The sequence below is a fragment of the Lemur catta genome, chromosome 7 (genome assembly GCF_020740605.2).
Source record: "Lemur catta isolate mLemCat1 chromosome 7, mLemCat1.pri, whole genome shotgun sequence".
NCBI lineage: Eukaryota > Metazoa > Chordata > Mammalia > Primates > Lemuridae > Lemur > Lemur catta.
In genome coordinates, this window is record NC_059134.1 from 93883779 (window position 1) to 93896384 (window position 12606).

Sequence of the window (12606 nt, forward strand, 5' to 3'; positions counted from 1 at the left end):
GATACGCCATTTGGAAAAATCAACACAGCAATACCCTTAAGATCTACTACCACAAAGGTATGAGGGACTCTGGACCAAAATTAAATGGCCCCAATGTGGCTTCTTTGAGTTCTAATGCTTTTTTTGTTTGTTTTTTTTTTTTGAGACAGAGTCTTGCTCTGTTGCCCAGGCTAGAGTGAGTGCCGTGGCGTCAGCCTAGCTCACAGCAACCTCAAACTCCTGGGCTTAAGCGATCCTACTGCCTCAGCCTCCCGAGTAGCTGGGACTACAGGCATGCGCCACCATGCCCGGCTAATTTTTTCTATATATATTTTTAGTTGTCCAGATAATTTATTTCTATTTTTAGTAGAGACAAGGTCTCGCTCAGGCTGGTCTCGAACTCCTGACCTCGAGCGATCCACCCGCCTCGGCCTCCCAGAGGGCTAGGATTACAGGCGTGAGCCACCGCGCCCGGCCATGCTTTTTATTTTATAGCTTTCCTTTCTCAATCTTTGTAATCAAGCTAATACTTGCAGTTATTTTATAGCAATGCCCCCTTTCCAATATTAGCTATTGATTTAAAGAACCAAGTAGGCTGAAATTGTGCATAAAAGAGCGAGCAGAATCTGCTTGAGGGAAATCAGTAAAACTTGTGATTATCTATTTAGGCTGCTGAAAAGACTTTTTTGGTTTATTTCCCAGTAGTTGACTTTCAGATAAGTAAAATGCTACTTTAAGTCTTATTATTTAAAAAAGACATCTACATTAAACAAATGAATTTCATTTCAAGAAATATTTGAGACTACCTTTTTTCTCATCTTTATATAAAGGATCTTAAAGTCACTTTAAAAATAAAAAACCTCCAGGCATGGTAGCACATGTCTGTAGTCCCAGCTACTCAGGAGGCTGAGGCAGGAGGATCGCTCGAGTCCAGGAGTTTGAGGTTGCAGTGAGCTATAATGATGCCACTGCACCCTAGCCTGGGCTACAGAGTGAGACCATGTTTCAAATAAATAAATAAATATAATAATAACAACAAACCTTTAAGAAATATAATGAAGATATTAGAGAAGGAGTTTTCTTACCTCTTAATAAAATAACAAAAATCATGTTTGAAGAGACACAACATCACCATGGCTTGTCTGCTATCACATCAATCCTAGGCATGTATGACCATTCCAACTAAATCAGAATTTATACTTTGCTCAAAAAAAAAAAAAAAAAAAAAACAGAGTCTCGCTGCGTTGCCCGGGCTAGAGTGAGTGCCGTGGCGTCAGCCTAGCTCACAGCAACCTCAAACTCCCAGGCTTAAGCGATCCTACTGCTTCAGCCTCCCCAGTAGCTGGGACTACAGGCATGTGCCACCATGCTCGGCTAATTTTTTTCTATATATATATTTTGGTTGGCCAGATAATTTCTTTCTATTTTTAGTAGAGACAGGGTCTTGCTCTTGCTGAGGCTGGTCTTGAACTCCTGACCTCGAGTGATCCACCCGTCTCGGCCTCCCAGAGTGCTAGGATTACAGGCGTGAGCCACCGCGCCCGGCCAGAATTTATACTTTTAATGCATCTCTAAACAAAGATCATACGCCAGGAACAAACAACTACTGTGACCAAGTCAAAGAAAACAGTGTTTTCTGTGGCACTTAAAAGGTGTTATTAGAGGGGAAAATATCTCAGTAAAAATCAAATTACCAAGAGGACATTTGTTTATGACCTAAATTTCCTCTGAAAGTCAGAGACATCTGTATGATCTCATGTTTATCTTAATATAAATACAGATGGCAAGATACAGAAACAATTACACACGTGTATCTACATGGGTCAGTATACATACATAAATTACCTAGCTCTTTTGGCTGAGAAGGCCTAGAAACAATGACACCCCACTATTAATGAGCAGACCAAGTACCCGGATCTTGGTTTCTAAATACCAAGTAAAAGCAACCGCAGCTCTTTGGTGAAATGTCTAATTCTAGGGTTGAGGTAGGGAAAATCAAAGATGAACCTGAAGCATCTTGAAGTATCAGAAAATGGAAATAAAGGAAATAGATCGTAACTCAAAGTATGAATAAATACTGAGTCAACACACACACACGTCCATATAAATGGTTGAATAAAGAAACAAATGGGAGACAAGAGACAGAATTCCAAATAATATATGTAGATACCCTTTCCTCCAGGAAGTGGAACTTAATCCCTCCACCCTCTTTGGGGGTGGGCTAGTGATTCACTTCCAGAAGAATAAGTATAGAAAGAGAAAATAGTAACTTTAAATACTCAACCTAGCAAACACTACCTTAACCAAGTGATCAAGGTTAACATCACCAGTGATATCATGTGGATATCACATAACCTCTGATATATGATGGTATTCTGTGGTATTCTTTCTAAAAACACATAACCCTTGACTAATCATGAGGAAAACATCAGACAAACCCAAAGGGAGGAATATTCTACAAAATAACTGACTAGTATTCCTCAAAACTGTCAAGGTCATGAAGACTAGGAAAGACTAAGAAACTGCCAAAGACCAGAGGAGGCTAAGAGAGATGACTACTAAATACAATGTTTTACCCTAAATTGGATCCTGAAACAGAATGGGGACATGAATAGAGCAACTGTTGAAACCCAAACAAAATCTAGAGTTTGTTTAAGAGTAACGTACTAGCCAGGAATGGTGGCACACATCTATAGTCCCAGCAACTTGGGAGGCTGAGGTGAGAAGATCGCCTGAACCCAGAAGTTTGAGTCTAGCCTGGGTAACACAGCAAGACCCTGTCTCTAAAAAATTCAAATAAATAAATGAAAGTACTGTATTAATGTTGGTTTCTTAGTTTTAACAAATGTACCACATAATATGTTAACAACTGGGGAAACTGAGTGAGAGGTAGTCAGGAATTCTATGTATCATCTTTTTTTTTTTTTTTTTTTGAGATAGAGTCTCACTCTGTTGCCTGGGCTAGAGTGCTGTGGCATCAGCCCAGCTCACAGCAATCTCAAACTCCTGGGCTCAAGTGATCCTCCTGCCTCAGCCTCCAAAGTAGCTGGGACTAAAGGCACACGCCACCATGCCCAGCTAATTTCTTTCTATTTGTTAGTAGAGATGGGGTCTTGCTCTTGCTCAGGCTGGTCTCGAACTCCTGAGCTCAAACGATCCACCAGCCTCAGCCTCTCAGAGTGCTAGGATTACAGGCGTGAGCCACTGCGCCCAGCCTCTATGTATCATCTTTGTAACTTTTCTGCTGGAATAACCTAAAATTATTTCAAAATAAAGTTTGCTTTCAAAAAGTTCCTCTTTAATTATCATCTCTCTTCAAAAAAGTCAGTCATGAAAAATAAAATTTTTAAAAGGTGGGAGGTACTACGTATCTACTAGAATGGCTAAAATCCAAAAAACTGATAAAACTTAAGTCCTGGCAAAAATGTGGAGCAGGACACTGGTATGTGCACCTGTAGTCCTAGCTACGCAGGAAGCTGAGGCAAGAGGATTCCTTGAGACCAGAAGTTTGAGGCTGCAGTGAGCTATGATCACACCTCTGAATAGCCACTGCATTCTAGCCTAGGCAATATACCAAGAGCCCTGTCTCTAAAAAACAAAAATAAATAAATAAAAAAGAATGTGGAGCAACAGGAACTCTCATTCATTGCTGATGGGAATGCAAAATGGTACAACCACTGTGGAAGACAGTTTGGCCGTTTCTAACAAAATTAAATATAGTCTTGCCATATGATCCAACGATCTGCTCCTAGGTATTTACCCAATTCAATTAAAAACTTGTATCTACACAAAAATCTGCACATGAATATTTACAGCAGCTTTGTTCATAATCATCAAAAACAGGAAGTGAACAAGATATCCTTCAAAAAGCGAATGGATAAACAAAATGTGGTACATCCATAAAATGGAATATTATTCAGCAATAAAAAGAAATGGGCTATCAAACCATAAAAAGACATGGAAGAATCTCAAACCATATTGCAAAGTGAAAGAAACCAGTCTGAAAAAGGGTACATATGGTATGATTCCAATATGACATTCTGGAAGAGGCAAAACCTTAGAGACAGTAAAAAGTTTAGTTGTTGGAGATATTATCTCACCCCAGTTAAAATGGCTTTTATGAAAAACAAACAAACAAACAAACAGGAAATTACAAATGCTGGCAAGGATGTGGAGAAAGGAGAACCCTCATATGCTGTTGGTGGGAATGTAAATTAGTGCAACGACTATGGAGAATAGCATGGAGATTAATTAAAATTAAAATAGAACTACCATATAACCCTGCACTCCCACTGCTGGGTATATATCCAAAGGAGGGGAATTCAGTCTATTGAAAAGATATCTGCACTCCCATGTTTATTACAGCACTATTCACAATAGCCAAGATTTGGAATCAACCTAAGTGTCCATCAGTGGATGAATAAAGAAACTGTGGTACACATACACAAGAGAATATTATATAGTTATAAAAAAGAATGAAATCCTGCTATCTGCAACAACAGGGATAGAATTGGAGAACATTATGTTAAATGAAATAAGCCAAGAACAGAAAGACAAATCTCGCATGTTCTCATTTATATGTGGGAACTAAATATTAAAAACGATTGATCTCATGATGAATGACAGTCATCAGAGGCTGAGTCTAGCACCGGTACACACTCTAGCAGGGGTGGGAGGAGTATAAAGTGGGGATGGTTAATGGGTGCAAAAATATAGTTAGATAGTGCTCGCTTCGGCAGCACATATACTAAAATTGGAACAATACAGAGAAGATTAGCATGGCCCCTGCGCAAGGATGACACGCAAATTCGTGAAACGTTCCATATTTAAAAAATATATATATAGTTAGATAGAATGAATGATGTGATAGCACAACAAAGTGACTATAATCAATAATAAATTCAGGTATACTTTAAAATAACTAAAAGAGTGGAATTGGAATGTTTCTAACATATACAAATGATAAATGCCTGAGGTGATGGATATCCCAATAACCCTCATTTGATTAATTCACATTGTATGCCTGTACCAAAACATCACATGTACCCTATAAAGATATACAACTAATATGTACCCATAATAATTAAAAATAAAAAATAAATTTAAAAAATATTTAGTGGTTGCCAGAGGGTTGGTGGGGCATGAATAGGTGAAATACAGGGCATTTTTAGGGCAGTGAAACTATTCTCTATGATGATATAATGATGGATAAATGACATTATGTGTCTGCCAAAACTCATAGGCCTTTATCATATAAAGAGTGAACTTTAATGTATGCAAATTTTAAAAAGTCATTTAGGAGGTTGGGAGAATCCCAGAAAAGAATGAAGAGTATGACAAGAGAAGCCAACTGTAATACATATGTATGAAACAACCTCAAAAGGGGAAAAGGTGCCGACCTAAGTAGCTTTGGAAATGAGTGAGTCTAAGTCGAAAGGCAACAGGAACTGTACAAAAGTACTGTACTCTATTGATGAAGTTTTTCCCTATGGAGTATGGGTTAACAATTCTGATATTGCAGTCCATTTATACTGGAACTGAACAATTAAATAAATGGATGGTGGAAGTCAGGTTTTTCACTATCAGAATGGAAATTCACAGATCAGCAAGGGGAGGAGGCCAGAATGAGCCATGTGGTAATGGATCAGAGAGATATCAGTAAGAACTCAAGTTAACTTAATGTAGACACAGATGACTATTGAAATATTTATAGATATGTATATATATATGGGGTTAGCATACATACATATACATAAATATATACATATATTTCTTTAGTCTGTCAGCTTAAAGGGCCTAAAAGAAACAATACGCCAGTAGCAATGAGAACACTTAGTACCCACATCTTGTTTCTGTTACCGTTCTGCAATAAAGGAAACAGGTGGCTCCTTGGAGAAATGGCTGAGTCTAGCATCAGTACACAAAATATACAAGATGAATCTGAAGCATTTTGTAGAAAATCAATACACACAAACAGATATGGGCATTTTAAGGGGAACAAAAGCCAACTAAGAGCTCTAAATGGACTAAGTTGGAATACTTTGAGCAACAAAATTAAGTAGTATTGGAATGTAACCCCAACTATAAAATATCCTTGAGTCCATACTAATATAAATGCTTGATTAAACTAATAAATGTGGAAGGAGAGACAAATCTCTCTTGTAGAAGAATTCCAAATTAATTATGTAAATATCTACCCTAAAGGTCAGGGAGCATAACTTCCCACTCCTTAAGTGTAGGCTTCACAAAGTGACTTCCTTTCAAAGAGTACAGTACGGAAAGTGAGGGGAAAAAAGAGTAACTTCACACTTGAGAAATCTCACGAACACTACCTCAGCCAGAGAATCAAGGTCAATATTAAGCCACAAATCACGTTGATAGTAGGTACCCTTGATATGATGTGATGAAAATGGCACTTTACCTCTGTGGTCTTCCTGCCAAAAACCCATAACCCAGTCTAAACATGAGAAAAACATCAAATTCCAATAGAAGGACATCCTATAAAATAGTTGAGTACTACCTCCTAAAACTTCTGTAAATTAGAAAATTTTTAAAAACTAAAAGAAAAAAAAAAGGGAGGGGGGAGGGAAGACAGATCTACCTTCCCACCCTTCCCACCTAGTTGAAACAAACAAATCTATACTATTTCTACTTTTCTTAGTTGAGGACTTTCTAAACTAGTCTGTGAGATACTGTTCACACCCAAAGTGTCAGAAACACACCCAACTGGTTAGGTACATACTATATTACTTTATTACATAGAGAAGACTATGCCAGTTTTGGTCAATTTTATTCAACAAATATTCTTTGACTACCTAGTTTGTTTCAGGCATTGTCCGAGGCACTGAGGGCAACCTCATAGATAGAAAAAGAAATTTACGCTCCTTCATTTCTGTGAGGAAATCAGACAATATACAAGCAAACAATAAACAGCCTACCACATAACAATAAATGCCATGATGTAAACAAAGGAAAGTGAGGTAAAAGTGGCTGAGAGGGCCACTCTAGTTGAGAGCTCAGAAAAATACCTCTTTAAGGAGATGATGTTTAAGTTGAGACCTGAGTACAGCTGTAATACAGGTTTGAGGTAGGGGGAGAGTGGGGCAGGAAGTTCTAGGCAGAGAATAGCAAACGCAAAGCCAAAAAGAATAAGCTTAATATGTTGAAGATGTATCAAGTAGGCAGTGTAATTGCCCTGATAGGAATGAGCTAAGTAACATTCTAAACTCCAGAGGCAAAAATACCAGAATCATTTAAAAACCTTAAACCTCTCCAACACTGACCATGAAAGAATCCATCAATTATAATTAGATTAAGATCTCCATTGTATGCTCGCCTTTGGTCCCCCAACTGTCACAGCTGTCCATTTGCCATATGGTAAACACCGTATTTTGAACTGCACCATCTTCCCTCTAAAAACCAGGCCTGTCATTCATATTTCATCTTATCTCTGGTAGAAGTATCTTTTTTTAAAGGGGGCCAGGTAGATTCTACCCAGAAATTACCACTGAATTTTCCTTAACAGATCAATCTCCATTACTTCACATAGTACAACCAACTATAGGTTAAGGGCAAAGGCCCTGCAGACAGACTAACTTGGGTTCAAATTTAGGTCCTATCACTTAGTTCTATGATTTTGAACAAGTTGTATAACCCTTATAAGACTTAGTTTCCTTATCTGTAAATCCTTATGATGATTAAAACAGAAAACACATGGTACCCAGTGAGCATTCAATACCTGCTAGTAAAAGTATTTGAGCATTTATTTTGTTCAAGGACTAGAGCTGAGCCACAGGGCTTGTAGAAACTACAATTTGCTACAGTAAATTGCTGGAGAGATAAAACTGTCAAACTCCCTTAGGTCAGGGGCTTTGTCTTTTTCTGGTTCACCAGTGTATTCCCTGAATCTAGAACAATGTTTAACACACATTAGGCATCAATCTTAATATTTGTTGAGTGAATGAATGAGACTCCATTAAAAAAGGATAAGAGAGCCTGGCTCTACTCCAATATAAAGTTGCCATTCCCCATCAAGATTTTTAACGCTATCTTAAGGCATTGTGAAAGATCTTTATTACCTCACCTTATGCATCTCCTCATCTGTATCCTTTGTCATAGCCTTTATAATAAACTGGTAAATGTGTTTCCCTGAGTTCTGTTCATGGCTCTAGCAAATTAATCGAACCCAAGGAGTGGGTCATGGGAACTCCCATTTATAGTCAGTTTGTCAGAAGCACAGATAGAACAACTTGGGGCTTTGGATTGGCAACTGAAGTGAGCAGTTGTTTTGTGGGGACTAAGCCTTCAACCTGTGGGATCTGCTGCTACCTCCACGTAGAATGTGTCAGAATTGAATTAAATTAGAGGATATCCAGCTGGTGGCCACTGCTGAAGGACTACTTGTTTGGTGTATGGGGAAAAACCCCCACACATTGGAGGCTGCAGAATGTTTTGTGTTGTGCGAGTATGAGACAAACTAAGTTTGTTATTCCTATATTCTCAGAATTGGTGTCAGAATTGGGATTTGCTGGCAGAAACATGTGGTTTGGGAAGAAAAAAGATAAAAGGATGGGAATGAAGAACCTTTGATTCCTGGGTGGCCATGTGGTCCCATGGTATAGACCTGCAGCTGTGCTATGCTCAGTTGCTAAAGGTAAAAGTTATCAATGGAATTTAGAGATAGATCCAACTTCTGGAGAGTTGGTTCACTGGATACATGAGGAAAAGCAAACTAGTAAGAAAAAAGCGAAATATTCAATCCCTTGGTTATTGTTACCTGTAATAGCTAAACTGAAATTAAAAGAGAGCTCTGGGTTGGACTTTGATGCTAGACCAAGCTCAGATTTCAGTGAGTCTGAGCTTTGGCCACTAGCCTCAAAGCTGTTCCCCAAGGGAAAAATTATACAGGGACAAAAGAAAGTGCTTCTAAGACCTCTGGTCACTAAGAAGGTAGTCCAAGTGGTGAAAGGACAAAATGAAGAAACTACTGAAACCAGGGGATATAATGTGAAGGAATTGTTTCATTTTATAGATTGGTATCATCAGCTTCCTGGGGGGGCTGTCTGACTCCACCTATAAAAGCCAAGAGGAACACCCAAATGAAGCAACCTATATGCTTCGTATGCAAGCCAGGTAGGCCTGGTTTTATGATAACTGGGACACTCACCCACTGAATATGCCCATTACCCAGGTCATCTTGTGGATAAGGGTGCCCCCTTAATGTGTATGTCCCATATAACCTTACTGCTACGAAACCAAAAGCCACTTCAAGAAGTCTTATCAAACTTGCTGTCTCACCTTCCCCTCACAGGTCTCACAGATGCTAATAAAAACATTAGGTTAAGAGAATGGTGAATGGCAGGGGGCAAAGTCAAAGGATTCAGCCCAAAAAGGCTGGAAATTTTTAAACAGTTATTAACAAATAAGATGAATAAAGAAAATATTGATGGGGTGAAATTAAAAGGAAAAATGAAGGGGAGAGTCATGGGACTGGTCTCAGCATAGTGGACATCTTTAGATGGTTATTATGAAAAGGGATGAATAAGATGGAAATTGACAGCATTAAACAAAGATCTTAACAACACTACTGGCCAGGTGCAGTGGCTCACGCCTGTAATCCTAACACTCTGGGAGGCCGAGGCGGGCCTGATTGCTTGAGGTCAGGAGTTGAGACCAGCCTGAGCAAGAGTGAGACCCCCGTCCCTACTAAAAATATAAAGAAATTATATGGACAGCTAAAAAAATATATATAGAAAAATTAGCCAGGCATGGTGGCGCATGCCTGTAGTCCCAGTTACTCGGGAGGCTGAGGCACAAGGATCGCTTGAGCCCAGGAGTTTGAGCTGACGCCAGGGTACTCTGGCCCCAGCAACAGAGCGAGACTCTGTCTCAAAAAAAAAAACAAAAAAAAACAAAAAAAAACAAAACAACACTACGGAAGGTTGTGGAGACCAAAGGGAGCCCTTGCTGGTCTCCCAACATTAAGAGGTTCCAAACAAGTTTGCTGTACTTACCCTAGTTTGGAGAAAGTTTCACTAAAAAGTCAGAAGGCAAAGATTACAGTGAGAAATCTGATCTGAAATTGCATGGGGCAATAGGCAGATTAATTAAGATAAAGACTGACAAATGTGCAAGGGCTTATAGGCTCGACCCCCTGCTGAGGACCCAAAGCCTTAGGAACACAAGTGGGTAAAATGGTCAGGAAGCGGTAAAGAAATTTCTGGGACTACTTAGTATGGGAGTCTCAGGCAATAAGGTACCAAAATCCATTGGTGAAGCCCTGAGAGGACTACAATTAGATTGAGAACATAAAAATGTAAGGGTTGACAGGATTATGAAAGTTGAAATGTTTAAACAGACTTTATGTAAAGAAGTTGTATAGTCTTTACCTGAATGTTTTATGGGAACAGATGGGGAACACTTCCCCTACCTAATACTAAAAACCAGTTGATAAAGTCTTAATGGAGGCTACAGTTAGGAAAGGGAAGGTTGATGGAATTAAGACAAAAGTTTATAGGAGAGTTGGTATATTAGAATATACATCATGTGTGGGCATAAAAGCTCCACACCCCTTCTCCCATACCTTGCCCTATACATCTCTTCATCTGTATCCTTTGTAATAGCCTTTATCATAAACTGGTAAAAGAATGAAGCATGCTAATTGTTATAGAATACCTTTGCTTACCATTGCCTTACAGAACAGCCTTTAAAAAACTTGTTCTCATGAATTTACCAACTAGATTTAATTTATGCCAGCAAAATAAATTTCACCTTTATCTACATCATTAAATTTTATAAAAACATTACAGTTTGTCCAATCACTTATGAAAAAGTCAAAATCTTTTACAACTTCTTAAAAGTTTCAAAAGATAGTTAGCTTAATTTATTGGCTCTTTAGGTCAAAGAAGGACTTTTCAGGGTAATGAAAATGGAGAAAGGAGGAGCTCACCTTTCTAAAAATGAGTTTTCAATTACTATAATTATGCATAATATAAGACAGGCAGCATTTCTGGGCCAAGATTTGATGCCTGGGTCCCATGAGAATTAAATTAGAGCCATGCATAAATTTGGGGCAAGTTCTGCAAAACCCACTCCACCCTCTACTGATACTGAATGAAAAACTCATTGCTAAGATTCACCAGCACGAATATATTTTCTAACACACAGCAGCCACTCTGGCAACAACCGTTTCATCATTTTCTATCCAAGAAACAAAACGGAATGCATTTAAATTCTGCCTGACAATTACCATGATTGCAAGTAGCTTCCTTAGCCAGCGAGTGGTGAGAGCTAAAAAGTACGAATCTAGTTCACCGAGCTCCCACCTTAAAGTAGCAAGGCCTGCTTAACCTATACTGCTGGCTATTGTATTGGTCCTCCAAACCTTCAGAGCTGGAAAAACTCCTGAACTCTGCTGACGCCTTTAGAGAGAGAGAAAGCCAGGCGTAAGGGTGGAGCAGTGAATGACCGAATTGTTAAAATCGCAGCAAGCCGGTAGGGACACAGGTGTGCCGGCAGGCCCCGGCAGCGCCGTCCTTGTCACGCTCGGAGAAGACAAGGCCCTTCACAACCACCACAGCTCTTACTTATTCATTCATTTGACAATTACGCGAGGGGCACTCTAGCAGAGCCGGCTTTAAGGGCCCCCGCCCCAGCAGTGGAACACCTCAGCCGCCAGGCGCGGCCCAGTGCCGTCCTCGTCCCCCAGACACTGCCACCTGCACCCCGCTACGGCGTGCTCTGGTCATCCGGAACCCAGCCCCAGCCCCGCCGCACACGGGCGCCCACGCCCCCCGCCCTGTCTGTCGCAGGTCCACCGGCCTCCGCCCCGCTTTGCCGCCTCAGACCTGGCGGGTTCCTGGGGCAGGGGAGGCGCGCGTCCGGACGCCCCCCGCCCGGGACTCAGGGACGCTCCGCGCGCGCGACGCCTGGACCCGAGGGCCGTGCGGGCGGGTCAGGCCCACCGACCACTCACCTCCGCCGGGTCAGAACCGAAGGGCCTTCTCTAAGCCGTTTGAAACCGCTTGGGCCGCCGCACACCCCGCAGTGTCCTCGTTCTTTATTGGTCCTCGACGGACCGCCCACCAGCCTTTCATTGGTCCATTTGAAAGGACTGTGGGCACGCGCCGCCTGCAGCCTTAAAGGGGCCGCGCGCAGCCGCGTTTCCTTGGGGAATCGGAGCTACCTGTTCAGGTAGGGAGCGGGTCACTGGAGGGAAAACTGCCCGAGGACCCAAAAAAGAACGGCTAAAGATCTGTGTAGAACTGTGCGTCCCTGGCCGTCAGCGTGTTTGCTTTGTTTAATTACAGATGTTCAAGCGATTGTTAACACCTGACAGGTTTTTTTTTTTTAGTAATTTAATTCACCAAATATTGATTGTGAAGCTAAGTGCTGTGAGGGAAACGAGAGGCAGCTGGGATGTAGTGGAAAGAACAGTGAATGAAGCCAGGATGCTGGATTCTGGTCTTAGACCTGCTCTGAGTAAATCACTTTTCTCAGTGAGTAAAATCTTCTGAACTTTAGTTTCCTCATCTGTAAAATGAAATAACGATATTTCCCTTACAAACTTAATGTGAGGAGTTAATATAACTAATTGAATGGCTGGGAAAGGCCTTTATGAACTGTGAC

At 40.5% G+C, this 12606-nt stretch overlaps 1 protein-coding gene and 1 non-coding gene across 3 annotated transcripts in view; one reads left to right on the forward strand and one right to left on the reverse strand.

The window, feature by feature from the left end:
* The window catches only part of CKAP5 (cytoskeleton associated protein 5), a 95441-nt gene extending 83392 nt beyond the window's left edge, over positions 1-12049 (reverse strand). For both annotated transcript variants that reach the window (XM_045557966.1, XM_045557962.1), the window contains exon 1: positions 11954-12049. The gene's annotated coding sequence lies outside the window, so the exon portion shown is untranslated. The remainder of the gene's footprint in view (positions 1-11953) is intronic.
* LOC123643035 lies at positions 4703-4809 on the forward strand. The gene has a single exon (XR_006736612.1). It is a non-coding gene; the product is annotated as a U6 spliceosomal RNA (small nuclear RNA).
* Positions 12050-12606: the final 557 nt, after the last annotated feature.